At 44.9% G+C, this 19,717-nt stretch overlaps 1 long non-coding RNA gene across 2 annotated transcripts in view; it reads right to left on the reverse strand.

The window, feature by feature from the left end:
• Positions 1 to 2,826: 2,826 nt before the first annotated feature.
• Positions 2,827 to 19,717, reverse strand: part of LOC143442708 (uncharacterized) — a 34,155-nt gene continuing 17,264 nt past the window's right edge. Inside the window, exons 3-5 of one of the 2 annotated variants that reach the window (XR_013111110.1) lie at positions 5,470 to 5,543; positions 4,974 to 5,346; positions 2,827 to 4,844 (exon numbers count right to left, since the gene is read on the reverse strand). This is a non-coding gene — a long non-coding RNA (uncharacterized LOC143442708). Of the gene's footprint in view, positions 5,347 to 5,469; positions 5,544 to 19,717 lie in introns of both variants that reach the window. The other variant, XR_013111109.1, reaches the window with a different exon arrangement.

Raw genomic sequence — 19,717 nt, forward strand, 5'->3', positions numbered from 1 at the left:
ATCAGTGCTAGGGTAGACGCAGACTCTCTGACCCTTCCATAGATCCAAGGGGAAATGTAAAGTCAAGCTGATATAATGACAGGAATGGGTACAGGTTCCTTGTGCCAACCTGCATGTCACAGAGTGCCTTATTCCTCTCGGAGAGAGCCTATACTTCATCTAGGGGCCTATTCCTCACTGAGAGGACTCATACCTCATGAAGAGGTCTGTACTCAGTGAGTAGCCTGTGCTTCACAGTGGGTCCTGTACCACACAGAGGAGTCCTATACTTATTGAGTAATCCACATCTTAATGCTGGGCCTATAACTCACTGATGGGCCTTCATTTCCCAGAGGGGTCTATACCCACATAAAGGCCTCCATTTCAGTGATGGAAGGGGCCCGCACCTCACAAGGGATCTTATACCTCAGGGAGAAAGCCTATACCTCACTGAAGAGTCCCATGCCTCACAGACGGGCCTAGGCATCACTGGGATACCTATACTTCACTGAGTGATGGAGCCTATATATCTCACCAAAAAAAGCTATACGTTACAGGGGGCTATCGCTCAGAGAGGAGCCTATACCTGACAGAGGGACTTAAGACTTTTCACAGGCATCGTGTCAAAACTCATGAAAGACTACCTTATTACCATAGAAATAGCTTCTGGGTACCACTCTTCCTTGCTTGACCCTGTCACTGCATCATTAAGAGTATTCAGCTGCTCTCCTCTCTAGGCTGCCGACATCTGAGCCTCGTCCCTGGAATACCCAGGTCCCACCTCATCACACCTCCATTATTCTCCATTCACTTTCTCAGCCCTGTGACCTCCCTCCTAACACCCATTCTTCCTGGAAAGCCATTCTTACCCTATTCCAAATGGTATTTTCCTTTTTTTTTTTTTTTTTTTTTTTTTTTGAGATGGGGTCTTGCTATGTAGCCAAAGCCAATCTGAAACTTGCCATGTAGCCCAAGCTGGCCTTGGACTCCCTGAAATTCTCTTGTCTCTCTAGAATTGGGATTGCAGGCATGCACCACAAGGTTTGGCCTGACCTGGCCGGCAGCATCTACTGGCCCAGCAATGCCCCGTCTCCTGTCATAAGTCCACCTCCATCTCTGTGAAACATGGCATTCTCCTCAGGCACCTCACACGCCTCTGCATGTCTGCAAGGTGACTTCTGCCATACTATGCAAGTCGTGTCTGCTCTCTGGCTCCTTGTGGTCTCTGTTTCCGGCGGCAGAGAGTGGATCCTATTCATTTGAATATCCCCAGCACCTCATCCACAGTGGTCTCTTAGTTGTTTGCTGGCTGGCTGACTGGATAAAGATATTCAGCCTGTGGCTTTGCTCAGATAAACACTCAGCTACAGTTGGCTAGTGTTGCAGAGGTATATGAAATGGGTATGCATGCTGATAGTAGCAGCAGAGGCATTAAAGATAAACGGAAAAAATGCAAAACCACCAACCTTCATCTCTCTTTAGAGGTGCTGGCTTCCGCATTTGGGCCCCACCCAATCCCACAGAAGTGTCCCGGTGAATGAGTCTATGATCTTCCTTATCTATCATCTGTCTGTCTGTCTGTCTGTCTGTCTGTCTGTCTGCATGCATGCTGTAGGTATGGGTGTGGGCATACATATACCATGATTCCATCTGTAAGAATTCTGATTCCATCTGTAAGGATCAGAAGGCAGCTTGTGGAAGTTGATCTTCTCCTGCTACCATGTGGGTCTCTGAGATCAAACTCATGTTGTCAGGCTTGATGGCAGGTGTTTTTACCCACTGAGTCATCTTACCAGCCCCAGTGATTCATCACCAACTCTATTTCCAGGTGGGAGATCCTGGCCCTAGTCCAACTTCATCTATAGTTTAGCTGGCTCTTCACCAGCCCCTCCCTGTTGAGGGCTTCTTTTTGCTCACTGTCTCCCAGAACTTACGGCTAATAGCCTAGTATGAAGGGAACCAAGAAATCCCATGATCAGATTTGACCTATTTTCCTTGAACACTATGCCTCTCTGTCCCCTCAGCTCACAGGAGGTGACTGGATCGCTCTCATGAGGCTTGGGTCTGCTATTAGGCAGCTGTCTGGCCTTAGAGAGCTTTTCAACCAATGTTCGTATCTGTTCATGGAAATAATACCATAGGCCATGTCTTTGCCATACCTGTTTCTGAATTTACCATTCCCTACAGATCCTAGCAATCCAGGGCTCAAAGTGACTTGCCATCTGAGAAAGATCCAGAAGAGAGGTGTACCCCCATGGGACCTAAGAGTTCTTATAGTATTCAGGGCAAGGGAGAGGGCCATGCACCAAGTGGACCTGGCTGCAGACACAGCAAACAACAGAACAAAGATGTTGGACAAGGAGCTCGTAAAAGACTTTTAAGACAGGCGCTCTTAAAAGTCGTGATGAGGCATGCTCCTGTTACAAGTGGGCTGAAGGGGACTGAACGTCAAAGAGGAAATGATGAGGGAAACTGGAGTGCTATTTTCAGAGCTGGTCCAGGCTCAGTTGGAGGTGATGCTTGTACCAGGTGGGGGGTCTCGAGCACTCCAGCTGCTCCTCGTCCCTTTCCAAGACTTGCTGTTTGCGCGGTCCAGTAAGTACTACAGTGTGCCTCACTGGGAAGAATGGCTGGACATTACGGTGTTACCATTCACTACCCACTCCACTAACTACAGCCTCTGCCTCCTTTCTCTTGCCTTTCCCACTGCCAGGTCAGAACAGTTGGAGATAGCTGCCTCCCTCTCTAATTTGACTTATAATGCCTGGATGTAATCCATATCCACGCATGCATGCATCCATCCATGCATCTATGCATGCATGCATCCATCTGTAGGCTGATCCTTCATTATATGGCTCCTTGTTTGTTTATTTCTCAAATATCACAGAAAATACTCCAAGCACAGTGTCTCACGCTTGGCAGCTCTGTTGATTCAGGGGGACATAAGAGAAGCCAATCAGTTCCTTTGGTGCAAGGGGGGAAATGTCAATAAATGATTTTAGGGTGCTGCCACAAAGGGCTATTTGGGGTGCTATGGAACACAAGGCTTGAGGGTCTGGGGCTGTTGGACACAAAGACAAAGTATGTTAGCCTGCCTCAAAGGATGAACTAGAGTGTGCTCAGGTTTCCAGATGGTCAGAAACTAAGCAGAGACCAATGGGACTGTTATAGCCTGAATATGAAGCAGCCCTCCCGAAAGCTTAAGGCCCCAACACACCAGTGCTCGGTCCGAGGTAGGACTTTTAGAAGTGATTAGATTGTAAAGGCTTTGACTGCCTTAGTGGATTGATCCATTGATGGAGTCACCATTTTTTAGTCATTACTGGAGAGAGGTTGATACTCCAGGAAGTGAGGCCCATTAAGAAGAAGTAGGGGATGGAGGTGGATTAGAAAAGTATGTTTTGTGTCTTCCCCTGCCATTCTCTATTATTATGTTTAGCTTTGGCTCAGGTCCAAAGCCATGGGGACAAGTGACCATGGACCAGAACCTCTGCATCTGTAAACCAAAATCAGCCTTGTCTCTCTCAAGTAATTCCTCTCAGGCGTTTCTGTGACAGGAAGGAAAGCCAAGAAGCACAATGACCCCAGACGCTTGAAAACCTAGATCTGCCTGGCTTCTGAGAGTTTGGTTTGGCTGTATTGTAGGATATTCAGAGAATAATAAGAGTTTGAGCTACAGAGATAGGCTTAAGACTGGTTAATTTATTCACCAAGTATTTACTAAGAACCTACCATGTGCCAGGGCCAGTCTATGTGTTGGGGACAGGACAGCACCATAGTTTCTGCTCTTGTGAGGCACCCAGTGGTGAGGGACACACAGGGAAGTGACAGTCAGGGCTCCTCCCTGAACTCCTCCCATCTTTCCCACTTTCCTACTCATCCAACTGTACACTCCTTTTCTTTCTTTCCATTTCAAACAAAACCACAAGATATGAAAATCGACAAAACAAGAAGACCGTTTACAACACAACATGGACTCTCAGCAACTGAGGCAGAAGCAGGAGGATCTCTGTGAGTTTGGGGCCATTTTAGTTCTATCTACATTTTGATTATTAAGAATAATGCAGCTGCTAGGTGGTGGTGGCATGTGCCTTTAATCCTAGCACTTGGCAGAGGCAGGAGTAGAGGCAGAGAGGCAAAGAGGCAGAGAGGCAGAGAGAGAGGCAGAGAGGCAGAGAGGCAGAGAAGCAGAGGCAGGTAGAACTCTGTAAGATTGAGGCCTTCCTGATCTACAGAGAGAATTCCAGGACAGCCAGAGTTACACAGAGAAACCCTGTCTGGGAAAACAAACAAACAAACAAACAAACAAACGTAACTATGAACACTGGGGCAGATTTTTGCTAAATGTTTCCTATTCTTTAAGGCATTTCTCCAAGAATGGCATTTAAAAGCTATTGCTATCCTACTGTTTTAGGTGTGTAAGCATTTTGCCTGCATGTATCTCTGTGCATCACATGCTTGTCCATGAGGCCAGAGGAGAGAGTTGGATCTCATGGAACTGGGGTTACAAATAGTTGTGAGCCTTAGAATTGAACCTGGGTCCTCTGAAAGAGCAGCCAGTGCTCTTAACTGCCGAGCCATCCCTCCAGCCCCGCAAGAATGACATTTTGAGATACCTTTCTATAATTTAAATGTTCTAGTCCTTAGAAGAATTAATATTTTGAAAATGTAAGCAAGATTTCATTCAAGGGTCATGGATGATGGCCAGGCGCCTGGTTCTCTTCACCCGTGGTTGTAACGGGAGCTGTTTCCATCTTGAACATTTGCTTGGGCTTTTCCTTCCTCCCTCAGGATGAGGCCATCTCCAGGTGACTCCCAGTCTTTCTGAAATGGTCACAGAAGCAGACTGGCTTGGGATCCTTGACCTAAAAGCCAACAGATAATTTTGTGGACAAAAACTTAAGTCCATATCAGCAATTCTGGTTCCTGGTTGAAATTATTTAAATAAGCTCCAGGGGACCAGGGCTAATAATTAGAGACTCATGGCCTCTGACCTCTGCACCTGCTTCAGGATTTTGGAGGAACGTTGTTCCACGGTCATTTGGAGGACACATGCAGCACCATTTTCTCATTTGCCACAGTCTGGTCTTTTAGACGGCTGAAGGAAACTTGAGAATTCTTTCACACCCTGCATTTCTGTGTCTGCACAGAGTGTGACAAAGCCTGCCCGACTTTTCCTAGCTGTAGAAGTACAGTCCAGAAGAAATAACATTCTTTTCTCAACAGATCCAAGTTCAAATTATGCCATTTCTTAATGATATGACCTAGGCAGGTTATGTAAAATTTCTGAGATTAATTTTTTTTTGTTTTGTATGGCAGTATTGAATATCAAAGGATGTCTCGATTTTTGGCCGAGGCTTCAAAATCCTGGGAATAAAAAAAAGGAATAGGTGTCAGGGCCAGAGAAATGACTCAGTGGTTAAGAGCAGTCATTTCTCTTGCAGGGGACCTGAGTTTGGTCATCCACATCAGGTGGCTTACTGCCCATACCTCCAGCTCCAGTGGGTCTGAATCCCCGCCCTAGGGTCCATCGGAACTGCGCTCATGTGTACAAACTTTAAAATCTGTTTTAAGAAACGAGAAATAGGTGTCAAGGGAGTGTGAGATGCAAATGAAATGTACAGCCTTTTCTAGCAAAGGGTTAAATGAGACAAAGGAAACCCCATCTTCAGAGAGAGCTCTAAAGGCACATCCAGCAGCAGCCCCTTCCCGAGTCAGCATTTTTCTAAGGTCAAGGGATGTGCCCGGGGTTACATCCTGTTCTCAAAAGTAGAAGTGTGCCATTTTCATTTAGTCACAAAGGAATGTGAGGTTGAGCTCTGACTGCTTAGAGTAGAGCACAGGACCCCTTTGCATCAAGAATAAAAACTCAGAAGCCCCTTGCTGGAAGTGTTCGACCACCTGATTTGGCACAGCTATGCACCTATATGAGGAGGTAGGATTGTGTCTTACTGCTGTGAGCAGACACCATGACCAAAACAACTCTTATAACATTTAATTGGTACTGGCTTACAGGTTCAGAGGTTCAGTCCATTATCAAGGCAGGAACATGGCAGAATCCAGGCAGGCATGGTGCAGGAGGAGCTGAGAGTTCTACAACTTCATCAGAAGGCTGCTAGAAGACTGGCTCCCACATTAGTTAGGAGGAGGGTCTCATTGCCCACCCCCACAGTGACATACTTCCTCCAACAAGGCCACACCCACTCCAACAAGGCCACTCCTCCTAATAGTGTCACTTCCTGGGCCAAGCATATTCAAACCACCACAGATTTTGTGTGGCCGTTTCATTGAGACCCCTGACCCATTTCTAACACTTCTAAGAGAGATGAACTGTCAGAAGACACATGCCAGGCCTTAAGGTACGCATCCTGAGACTGACTTTGGGACCCTGGGCTCTAGCTTTCCTCAAAGGTATTCCCAGGGCCTTAGAAGTCAAAGTTAGATTGCAAGTTGCCCCTGAGACGAGAGATTAACTTCTAGTGGGAGAGTGTTTCCCTCTTGGTACAAATTAGCCAATAAGAGCCAAAGAAACCCTAATTCCTAAAGCTGGGCTTAAGGTGAGTTCAATATTGCTAATGCAATAAGGCAAGAAAAAAAGGTATATAGATTATAAAAGAAGAAATAAGACTGTCTCTAGTCAAAAATGACATCACTGTCTACATTTAAAAAGTCAAAAGAATCTGCAAAAATAAGCAACTCCAGATAACAGACAAGCTTAGCAAGATTGCTCAATGCCAAGTCAAAATGCAACACTCAGCTGTATGCTTGGAGCCTACCAATGAACCCCCTGGTAGGCTTTTTATGGAGCGTCTATCGGCTGAATGGAGTGGAATGTACCTGGATCCCAGCCACTGGTGGAGACTGAGGGAGGAGGATCCGGTGAGTCCAGGAGTTCAAGGCCTGCCCAGGTAACCTAATAAGACCTGCTTCAAACAAACAAATGGAAAAATGTACTCTTTTCTCTTGTGTTTATTTCATCATGAAGTTTCATAGCATTGACCTTCACATTTAACTCTATAATTCATTCTGAGCTAATTCCAGGGGGCTGGGGAGATGGCTCAGTGGTTAAGAGCACATATTGCACTTGCAGGGGACCCCAATTTGGTTCCCAGCGCCTTTGTCACGTGGTTCACAACCACTTGTGAACTCCAGCTCCAGGAGATGAGTCCAAAGCCCTCTTCTGACCTCTACATAGGCACTTACACACTCATCCCCACACATATACACAAAATTTAAAATAAATAAAATAGCCATAATTTTTGTACATGGCACAAAACTGAGCTCTTGGTTCAGTGTTCTGTGTGTGGTGTATGTGAATAAGCACACGTGTGTACTATCATTGCACTAGCCCAGATGTGCATGCACGTGGAGGCCAAAAGTCAGTGTTAGGAGTCTTTCTCTACTGCTTGCCATCTTAATTTTTGAGTTATGATCTCTCACTAACCTGGCACTTGCTGTTTTAGCTAGATTGGCTGGTTAGTGAACTTCCAGCATCTGCCTACCTCTGCTTCCCAGCCCTGAGATTACAAATGTGTAGCACCGTGTCCAGAATGTCTCCATAGGTGCTGGGATCTGAACTGAGGTTTAGATTTCTGCATAGCAAACAGTTTACTCACTGAGCTATCTCTCCAACCCTTTTTCCCTTTTCTGTTTTTTTTTTTTTTCCTTTGCTTTTTGTTGTTGGTGACAATATTGTCTTGAGGATCCTGAGGGAGGACAGTTCAAGCAGCTACTGAAGCTGACTCTTTCTGCCTTTGGCCTTTGTCTCTATCCTGGGTCAGCTCGGGGAGCCACTCTAAGCTCACTGAAGAGGTGGCAGTGACAAGAGGGACTCCCTAGGGTCAGCTGGCAAACCCCTCTAGATCTCAGTCCAGGAATCGGATTCTAGGACTCGGTAAGAGAGACATGAAGCATAATGAAAGTCTTTTTTTTTTTTCCTTTTGCATAAGCATGAATTATTCACCAAAGATCTAAATTCTGCTTTATTACAGCTTTGGATTTATCAAGGGGAGAAAATTCCTTTTCTTTTTCCGTTTTTTGTCCCTTCTCTTGAGAGGAAAGATGACCTCACTCTGCTCAGCAGAGTGTAATGGTCACCTTTAACAATGGAGAAGGGTCAAGTGTCCTGTGGTGGGGAGCTAAGCAGTACGGTCATCAACATATGTCCTGAATGAGTACGCTGTCACACCCCTGCCCAGATGTGGCCAGTGTTCTCTCTGACAGAGAGGAACAGTCACAACCTTTTGTGATGACCTTGATGCCAACCATTCCTTTTGTTTAAAGAACATTGCTGCTCTCATCAACTGATGCTGATTCTGAAATGGCCTAGCGGGGACCCTGTGAATTCCTTCTGACCTTGGCCGAGGAATGGAGTTAATACAATGGCTTCGGGGTCCCTGGGGCTGAACTCAAGGTCAGATTTGAGCTCCTGGCTTCTCTGGGCTCCTGTGTGAGCTGCTCATGTTTGTTACTCTTCATCCCGTGATCTTGGAGGCTCAATCACCATTAGCTGAGTTGTAGTGGAAGAGGTGACTCCGACCCACAGGAGACAGTGCCCTTGGGTATCTGGGTTCATTCTATTGGAAAAGCTGCCATGGTGTTCTGTCAACCTGAGGAGTGATGTCAGATTTAATTTGGCTACAAGGGTTTTGCAAGCCTGCGGTGCATTGTATTCCAGAACTTGAGTAACTGTTGTTGTTGTTGTCCTTTCCTGGAGATTACAGCTGTGCATCTGTTCATGACCTTGGGTGTAATTCTTGTGCCTGATGACTGGGACCATATCAACACCGAGGTCACCCATGACTCTCTGAGGCTTCAGGTTTCAGAAAAAGAATGGGGAAGGGGAGAAATCAAAGCCATCTCACCTTACACGTGCCCTGGGCATAATTCAAATGCCCATGTGAGCTATCACCCGCTCACTTATCTGGCACAATAGTGACAGGGTCGGATGCTTGTGTCTCTGTATTAGCTAGGGTTGGGTTTTTCTTCTGCAAGTATGAGAGATCTGACCAAGCCAGGCCAGTGAGCCAACAGGTTCTCCAGCCCAGGAGAGAGGATTAAAAAGAAAAAAGACACTTAGACAACATTGTAGCATGACCTAAGCCAGTTCTGAGGCTGAGGCAGGTTTATTTTTTCCCAATCTGCTTTTATATCATTTTAATTACTTGCAAGTATTAAGGTCAGTTCTAGGTTGAGGAACTAGCAATACAATAAATGCAAATAGTCCAGGAACAAGCCAGGCAATAAGCAAAGTCCTGTGATCACTCCCGTGTTTCCCAGGATGGCTGTTTCTAAGGACTTATCAGGATTACCAAAACATTAGAGCCTACTTCTTTGTCCTAGTCCACAGTCATATTCATGCCTGAAGCCTACTTCTTTGTTCTAGCCTAAGATTTAGATTCCTGACTGAAATTACTCCCCTGTTTTAGCCTAAAATTAGATTCCTGTCTGAACTTACTTCCTTGTCATGGCCCAATGTCAGATTCCTGCCTGACCCCATTTCCTTGTCATTGGCCAATGTCAGATTTCTGCCAAGTGGCCCCGAAAGCTCTCCACAGATATCTCAACTTGAGACCATTTAATCGAGAAGCCTAGATAATGGGAGAGCTTCGGGCATATCCGGATCCAGGTGTTCACATCATGGAATGAAGATGTAGTCTCCATCGGCTTCATTTCTCTTCATCTAAGCTGAACCTCTTTATTTTTCCTTGTGGTACCGAACCCAGGCCCTCATGCATGCTAGGCAAGGGCTCTAGCACTGAGCCCCAGCCATCTTTTTGACTGCTTCATTTGAGATAGAGTCTTATTGAATTTCCCAGACAGCCCTTGAACATCCAATCCCTCACCTCAGCATCCCAAGTAGCTGGGATGATAAGCCTGCACCACCAGGCCTGACTAACCTCTAATTTTAATTTCTTACTTGTGGTTGGCTTTGAACTCCACACTGGAGATTCCTCTCCAACCCCACAGCTCTCTGTAATCACTAACTGTCAAGCCAACAGTTCCAACTCCACATGAAGACAGCTCATTTTTTTCTCAAAAGCACCAACAGGCCTTCAGCGTCTACTCTTGTTGGTCTCTGGTGGTCCACACTCCTGTGCTAAAACTAATTACTGCATCTGGGAAGGTAAGAGGGTGGGCATAGGTTGAAGATGTCTCAGCAGTTAAGAGCACTGGCTGCTCCTCCAATGGAACCAGGTTCAATTCCCAGCAGCCACTTGGTGGCTCACAACCACCTGTAACTCCAGTCCTAGAGGATCTCATGTCCTTTTCTGGCTTCTGTGGTCACCAGGCATGCACACGATGCGTTTATATACATACAGGCAAAAAACTCATACTCAGGAAATCCAGTTAGAGAAAGTCTTGGCTCTGCCATTATGAGTGTGTCAAGCTCGAGCAAGTTATTAAGTCTCATGTTTTGCTGCTTTGTTTAAAAACCAAGGAACTAGGGTGGGCGGGTGATGATGGTGTACTCCTTTAAATCCCAGCACTGGGAGGCAGAGGCAGATTTGAGGTTCGAGGCCAGCCTGGTCTACAGAGTACACTCCAGGGCAACCAGGGTTGGCAGAAAACCCTGTCTCAAACAAAACAAAACAAAACAAAACAAAACAAAAAAAACAAAACAAAACAAAAACAAAATAAAATAAAAAACAATACATGAAATGGTCTATGGGCTTAAATGAGGCGATTTCTGTAAAGTGAGAGGGTTATAGCACACATATATAGGAGTTGCAAGCACTTGGTCAAGTGTTACTTATTATTACATTTGTCAGGTTTTGGTTTTTGAGACAGTCTCGTTGGGTATTCCATGTTGGCCTTGAATTCACACCCTCCTGCTCAGCTTCCTAAGTGCTGGGGTTACAGGTGTGAGCCTCCATGTCTGGCTTTATTTACTATGTTTATAGTCTCTTAATAGATAGTGAATTAATCTCTGCATTTCTGGCGCTTAATATAATGCCCGGCATTATATGAGGAGCATTAGGAAATATGTGAAAACCTTCTGTGATAAAAAAATGACTTAATATGGATGGGAAGCTTTGAAATGGTGCATTATCTCTAGACGGAAAGAGGAAGTTTAAGTTTGTCTTATTTAATTCTTTCTTTTTTTTTTTTTTTTTGCAGTTTTTGTGGTTTTATTTAAACAGAAAACATGCACACGAGCCATCTTTTCAGTTTCTTCCCTGCATAGCCTGGTGTTGGGATTGGTGACTCTGATGGCTAACTGTGCTGCTCTTTCTATGATGGCTTTTTGGGTCTTAGAGGACACATTGTGAGTAATCTTAGCACAGTTAGATTTGCTGCACATTGGGCTGGAGAGATGGCTCAGTGGTTAAGAGCACTGACTGCTCTTCCAGAGGTCCTGAGTTCAATTCCCAACAACCACATGGTGGCTCACAACCATCTGTAATGGGATCTGATACCCTCTTCTGGTATGTGTCTGAAGACAGCTGCAGTGTATTCATATAAATAAGAATAAATAAATCTTTTATTTTTTTGAGACAGGGTTTCTCTGTGTATAGCCCTGGCTGTCCTGGAACTCACTCTGTAGACCAGGCTGGCCAGGAACTCAGAAATCTGCCTGTCTCTGCCTCCCAAGTGCTGGGATTAAAGGGGTGCGCCACCACTGCCTGGCAGAATAAATAAATCTTTAAAAACATTTTTTTTTTCTGCACATCAGCAGAACTTCCAGCTCTTTGACACTGTGGACCAGAAATTTCTGGAAGCCACTAGGCAGCACGTGTTTGGTTTTCTTGTTGTTCCCATAACCAATGTTGGGCATCAGGATCTGGCTCTTGAATCTTCTCCACACCCCATTGTCAACGCCTCTGAGTTTCCACCAGTTTTGCTTAATTTTCACATTATCAGTCTGATTGGTGCCTGACTTCTTGGTCCTCTTTTTGACTATCTTGGGCTTCAACAGAGGCCGGAGGGCAGCCATGATGTCTTTTACAAAAGTCAGACCTATGTTAGTAAAGAAACTGGGAGGTGGAACTGCATGTCTCAGGCCTTGAGTGATGTTGCAGGGTGTCTTTCAATCACCAGCTATGGAGCAAACTGGGAATGGACTGGGTACCTCTGCTAGACTTGCTCTCCCTCCTGCTTCCGAAGCTGGCGTAATATTAGCCACTCTCCAGATGTGTTTAATTTGAAATTTTAAGCTCATTTTATTTGTTATTTTTTGGTGGTGGCATATCTGTGTGTCTCTGTGTGTGATTGATGTGTATGTGTGTACATGTGTGTGTGTGTGTGTGTGTGTGTGTGTCTGTGTGTGTGTGCAGGAAAACACATGCCATGGTGTTACCTGTGTAGTTCAGAGAACTTTGGGTGATCTTAAACTCAGGATGGTTCTGCCTCAACCGCCCTGCTCCTGTAATTACAGCATGGACTTCAGTGCTGTCTTCTTTTGAAAAAGAGAAAAACCTTGTAAAGCTCCACATATACTGTCCTGCTGTAGAGTCATTGTTAAGCACTGAAGGCCATCCATCCACCTTTGTCTTTCCCAAGCCTATTACTGTTGCTACTCCCCGACTCAGCCTGCACCTTTTGTTTACCTGCTTTTCTTTCCTGTCCCTCACACCTTTCTCTGAATGAAGGGTTCTCCTGTCAGAACTGAAGATTTGTGAAGACCAAATTCTCTCCAGTTTTGTCTGAAAATGACTCTTCACCCCATCGGTACGGGTACCGAATTGAACATGACAATCTTCCATCCACACTGAAGACAATACATGTTGTCTTAGGGTTTCGGTGGCCGCTAATGAGCAGTAAGTTGTCGGAAAACATTTTTTAAAAATAGTCTTTGTCCTTGGGTCAGCGAGATGGCTCAGGGAGATAAAGTATTTGTCCCGAGAGCCTTGATATCCTGAGTCTGAGTCCTGAACCACAGTGAAAGGAGAAAACTGGCCCCCCAAAACTGTCTCTGACCTCCATGTGTTTGTTTTGTTTGTTTTTCAAGACAGGGCTTCTCTGTGTAGCCCTGGCTGTCCTGGAACTCACTCTGTAGACCAGGCTGGCCAGGAACTCAGAAATCCGCCTGCTTCTGCCTCCCAGGTGCTGGGATTACAGGTGTGCGCCACCACCGCCCGGCTTCTGACCTCCATGTGTGTGCCACTGTGTACAGACACAGGATAGTAAATGCAATACAGAATTTTAAAAGTAGTCATTTGCTCTCTCTCTCTCCCACTGTTCTTAAAATATCCTCTATGGTTTCAGAAAATGCACTGGTGTCGAGGGAGGGGTGAGAGGATAGAGAGATGGATCTTCACATGGATTTTACTCTAGGAGATCTGTGCTAGAGTAATCATCTAGGATTTCTCTTTACTGTGTTTCAGTGGTGTGTGGGGTATGTGTCTACGCGTGGGTATGTGTATGAATGAGTACAGGGTGCCTGTGGAGGCCAGGAGAGAGTGTCAGGCTCCCAGGCAGCTGTGAGTCACCAGATGTGGGTGCTGGGAACTGAACTTGGGTCCTCTGGAAGAATGGCAAGTGCTCTTAACCGATGAACCATCTATTCCCAACCATCCCAAGCCCAAAGCTCCCCACCCCCGTTATTATTTCGTTTTCTGGTTCTTTCATGTCTCTTTTTAAACCACTTGATCATCCCTGCAGCTTCCAGCATACACTTCCCTGCATGAGGTTCATTCTCACTGAGCACATTATCCACCCGTTGCTACTGCCTTTATCTTACCACGGCAGAATTCTGCAGCTTTGCCCCCGCTTCTCTCCTGCTTGCTACTCTCAGCTCTGAAGTGCTTTATTCTGCTGGCTGGTTAGTTAATTTCTTTCTCTCCACCATTTAACTTTGAGAGTCTTCCTTGATGTTTTGGATGTGGGACACTTTGCAGCCTGGGATGAATTTGGTTTTCTCTATAAAGGCCTTCCTTTTGTTACTGCCAGGCCCGAGGGCCACTCCAGTTACATTCTCTCCACTTGGGGTATGGAAAGTATCACAGATAGCTTGTGGTTTGACTGTCTGGAGGTTATTTCTGCACATGCATGTTCACACACACACACACACACACACACACCCCGTTTGTCTGTGCAAATGAAGGACTGTGTATTTGAAGGTATTTCTAAAGTTACCCTAAGACGCTCTGTATCTGTGCTGGAAGTTCACCTCTCAAACTCCCCCCCACCCCCCCAGGACATCAACATCAAAGATCAAGTTCACTGAACTCAGCAAATGTTCCAACTTGATCCCAGGTCCAACTTCCTAATGTCATCAGTCATTCATTCTCTGAGACTCTTGAAGAATTATTTTGATGCCAGAATATTTAGTTACTTTTCAATAAGTGTATTGATCTTGCCACATTTCCGGAAATGAAAATTGGTCTCACACAAAGAAAAAGATTCATGTCTCACAATTCAACAGTCTTTACTTATATCCTGCCAACACACGGCACCCACTGAAAGCTCAATACTGGTTTTGGAGGTTTATCTTACTGTGTACTTGAAAAGCAATCTTAACCTTTGGAATTGCTTTCACAGCTACCTGTGGCTCTCAAAGAGGGCGGCACTGCCCTTCAGCTGGTTTAGCCTGTCATCACCACTGTCAGCACTGAATGGGGGCATCAGAGACAGTAAACTCCACAATGCAGAGGGAATTCCAGCTTCACGGTTTGCCTGTGACCCCTGAAGACACTCCAAGACTGACTATCATTCTTCAACCTGGGTTAGAGGATAGGGGACATTTTAATACCTCACTTCTCAATGTTCCCTAGTTTATTTATGAGGCTATTTTCTTCCATTTTTACAGTTTGATGATCTTTAGTTTATCTTGGGATATTATTTTTATTTCAGTAAAGATTGTATTCCTCTTGTTTCCTATCATATGCAAACAAGTCCTGTGGGTTGTCGTCCACCTGACATCAGTTTCATTGGGACAAACACTGGTGTCCTGCCTCTGTTCCTCAATTTTGTGATGTTCTAAGTACAAATTCACACATTTATTTTAACAAGTTGCTGTCATTGTATTCCTTTTCTATGTGTGAGCAAGCACTCACCATTAAATTACATCCCAGACCTGTTTTGTTTTTTCAGACAGGGTCTTATTAACTTGCTCAGGCTGGCCTGGAACTCACTCTGTAACTTAGGCAAGCCTTGATTTTATTACCCTCCTGCCCAGCCTCCTGAGTAGCTAGGATTCCAGGTCTGTACCAGTAGGTCTTGCTTTCTTTCTTTTTGACAGGGGCTTATAAAGGCACAGTGACTTGCCTGGGGTCACCCAGCTTTCTCAAGAGGGTAGACAATTATGACTTCACAACCCTCTGATTTCTCACGTGTTTGCTTCTCCTGTCAGTGAGGTCCGGTGGACATCAGACTTGTAGGTCGTGGTCAGCTAACAACAACCCAGCAGTGGTGATGTCATCAGAGAGACACAGAAGCAGAAGGACTATGTCTGCAGGAAGGACCAAGGACAGAGAGATATCATCCAGTATAGGTTCACTGGGGTGCAGATGGGTAGCACTTTGGCAGGGTAAGGAGCTTCAGGACCACTGGAAGAGGCAGTAGGGCGTGGCTCGCTTTGTCTGAACAAAAGAAGATAAGTCAAAGCCAAGCATGATGGCTCACACCAGTAGGCCCAGCACTTGACAGGCTGAGGCAGGATTGTCGAGGGTTTGAGGCTAGCCTGGGCTATGGAATGAGACAATGTCTACAAAACAAAAGAGCTAGTTTGCCTAGAGCAGTCCCCACCCTACTTGGTGACTTAATTCAGTCCCCGAAAAGGCAGGGTGACTCTAAGAAGACATCAAGAGATGCCACAGCTCATGGTCTCTGAATTAGAAAAAGGAAGAAGGAACAGGTTAGCATACTAGTAGCTAACTGTAAAGACTTATGTAAATTTATTTTCATGCCAAATGAAGGTTTATGGAAGATGTTCTTTGTGGCACTGTCTATGCCAAGGAAGTACTAGACTCCACTGAAATAGGAAACGGGTTCGCACATCCTGGTGCCCTCAGCTACTTAGCATACTGTCCATCAAGCCTGCCTCATTCACCAGTCAAGGATATACACAAAGAAAGTGGGGTGTGAAGGGTTGGCTGGGAACTAGGGTGATAGACTGATGTAGCTTTAAAGGGACATGACACCTTTGGATGCAATGAATGGCTCCTGGTAGACCCTGGTTTGAAGACATCATGTGAAAGGAGTATGGAGACCAACTGAGAAACATGTATATAGAGTGAGTGTTAGTGGTTACTAACAAGTTATTGGCTAGGCATGGTGGTGCATGCCTTTAATCCCACTGCTTGGGAGGCAGAGGCAGGTGGAACTATGTGAGTTTCAAGCCAATATGATCTACACAATTAGTTCCAGGCTAGCCAGAGCTACATAGTGAGAGCCTGCCTAACATATGGAAGAATAAATTGATAGATGATAGATAGATAGATAGATAGATAGATAGATGATAGATAGATAGAAGAGAGATAGAAGGATTGATAGATGATAGATAGGTAAGATAGACAGATAAAAGAAAAAATTGATTTCAAGTTACATGAAAAAAAATCCCTTTGGAGCCGGGCGGTGGTGGCGCACGCCTTTAATCCCAGCACTTGGGAGGCAGAGGCAGGAGGATTTCTGAGTTCGAGGCCAGCCTGGTCTACAGAGTGAGTTCCAGGACAGCCAGGGCTACACAAGAGAAACCCTGTCTCGAAAAACAAAAAACAAAAAACAAAAAAATCCCTTTGGGATACATATTGGTGTATTTACAACAAAAATGTCACGGTATCTGCAATTTTGTTAAACTACTTCAGCAACAAAGTAGTTGAAATCACTAAGACCAAATGTTACTAGTTTTTATGGAACAGTTATGCAGTTATTATATTACTCTTTCTACTTTTCCAAGTTGTTGATAAAACCCAGAAAAAAAAATTAAATCAAACAGGAAAGAGAAAGCAAATGCTTATGAATAATTTCAGGAAGGGAGAAAATTACTTGTGATATAATGTTAGACGAAAGGAAAGCAGTAATCAAAATATAGCTGTGGTCTTCACACGGTTTGAAAAATTAATAAGCAGAAGCCACGAAAGACACAGGATGGGTTTCACACACATTACGGTCGAGCTTCTACAACCATGTAGGAATGGTGCTGAGACCTCAGACACGCCCATGCTTAAGCCTGAATCCCAGACATGCTCACTCAAAAATCTGTCCTTTTCTCGATATTAGCATCTGTAGACTTTCTCCATGGACAACCCAATAGCAAATATTCTTGTTTTCCTATGTAGCCCGAGCTGTCCTGGAACTATGTAGACCAGGCTGATCCTAAACATCTTATAGGGTTTCATACACTTTGAACTCAAGGTGACCTCCCTGCCTAGCCTCAAGAGAACTGGGAGAGCAGGTATGAGGCAAGACACCCCACCCGATACTTTGAGTTTTGAGAACCATGTGGTCTTTATCACAACTAAACGGTGCTGCTGTAGTAGAATCTAGAAATTTAGACACATAGCTAAATAAGTGTGGCTATACGTTCCAATAAAGCTTTATTGACCAAAACATGCGTCAGGCCAGATTTGTTAGTAGCACTTCCAACCTGCAGCCTGGAGACTAACATGAGCCTGGGATAGCTATGAGTATGGCTCAAGATGAAACTGTAATGAGGGGTTTTTGCTGTTGTTGGTGGTGATGGTGGTGGTGGCGTGTGTGTGTGTGTGTGTGTGTGTGTGTGTGTGTGTGTGTGTTTCTTTTTTGGGGGTTGTAATTCGATTGCAAGATTTTGTTTTTGTTTTTCAAGACAGTGTTTCTCTGTGTAACAGCCCTGGTTGTCTTGAAACTTATTCTGTAGACCAGGCTGGCCTCTAACTCACAGAGATCTGCCTGCCTCAGTCTCCCAAGTGCTGGGATTAAAGGCATGCCCCACCCACCGCCACCCAACCAACTGCCCCGTTCTTAAGCATGAGCTTTGTAGATGACAATGTCATACAGAAATATCAAAAGTGTGGCCACCCCTGTGCCTCCTCCTCTCTTACATGATGTTCACCTTCAAACTCAAGACGGGCACACAGAGCAAAGCAGAGACCAGGGGTTGGGGTCTCTTAAGTGCACATCTCTCTTCCACGCTTCTCAGTACTTGTCTGTATTTCCCTAACTCTCCCACATATACTGTTATTTTTATATATTAGCTTTAAATATGTGTATCAGTTTCTTTTCCCAACTCTTTTCTTACTTATTTCCCAGCTAATGCATGTCCCACCACACATCTGCATTCATTTTAAGTTGAGAGGATACTGAAACCTCACTCTGAGGGGTCTTCCTGGAACTCCTGAGCCACCACACATTGTTTGCCCACAGGCAACTGATGTTATCCCATTCGTTGTATACTCCAAAGAGATGTTAGCCACATGCGCTAAGTCAGCAGAGCCTCTGTTTTGGGCAACTCCCAGGGACACCATTTGCATTGCATTCCTGGGTTGTTATTGACAGAGTACAATGATATTCAGTCCCCTGAGCATCACAGAAAACTGGTCTGACCACGGATGGTTGGCACGTGTGCATATATGATAGCACTCCATCATTTGTCTCTATAGATATAGTATATTTTTAAGGTTTATTTGTTTATTATGCATACAGTATTCTGTCTGCATGTATGCCTGTAAGCCAGAATAGGGTACCAGATCTCATTATAGACAGTTATAAGCTACCATGTGGTTGCTGAGACTTGAACTCAGGACCTCTGGAAGAGCACACAGTGCTTTCAACCTCTGAGCCATGGCTCTAGCCCTACCTAGTGTGTATTATTATTGTTATTTTGTCTATCATCTTTCTTAAAACTAATGCCAGCATGTTGTATGAATTGCTGTATATTTCCCCCTTTCTCCTCACTTACTAATGTCTCCCCACACTTTTGTCACATCAGCTTATAAACTGTCCTTCCTTTTGATGGTGGGGGATAATGATGACCAGCCCCTTGGGGTGCTTATGTCATCTTACTGAGTTCTTTACGTGCTAACAATGTTCTAAGCATGCTGCAGGTATAGACTCCTATGGTTCTTAAGCTAGCTTGAATTTGACCCTTTTATACCAAACTGAATGGGTTTTAGCATCCATTAAAAAAACAACTGCTCTGCACCCCCCCCTCCTGCCCTTCCCCAAACCCTCAACAATGGCCATTCTAGTGTCTGTCATTATGAATTCCAGCCCTCTGGGTAACCCACACAGGTAGAATCATGCATGAATTCCCCTTCTCTGGCTTCTTTCACTTAGCACAATATCCGCAAGTCACCTACATTGCTGCGTGTATTATTTCTTCATCTCTTTATGCAGGGACCGTATTACACTGTATACTGCAGACATGCATTTGTTTATCCATTCATGTGTTGCTGTAAACATCCGTGTACAAAACATTCATTGACTAGTTTCACTTTTGTCTTATTTTGTCTAGATTTATTTTGGCTTATTATTTATTTATTTATTTGTTTGTTTATTTTTGAGACAGAGTCTCACTATGTGGCTCTGGATGGCCTGTAACTCACTATGTAGACTAGACTGGCCTCAAATGCACAGAGATCTGTCTGTCTCTGCCTCCCAAGTACTGTTATTAAAGACATGTGTCACCCACACCCTGCACATAGCAGATGCGAAGCTTGGTCTTCATGTGGGTCCCCCCAACAACTGAAGCAGCAGTGGGGGTAGGGAGTGCTGTCCCTGACTTTGTTGCCTCCCTGTGGATCCTGTTCCTCTAACTGGGCAGTCTTGTCTGGCCTCAGTGGGAGAGGATGCACCTAGTCCCTGCAGTGACTTG

The sequence above is a fragment of the Arvicanthis niloticus genome, chromosome 6, assembly GCF_011762505.2.
Source record: "Arvicanthis niloticus isolate mArvNil1 chromosome 6, mArvNil1.pat.X, whole genome shotgun sequence".
NCBI lineage: Eukaryota > Metazoa > Chordata > Mammalia > Rodentia > Muridae > Arvicanthis > Arvicanthis niloticus.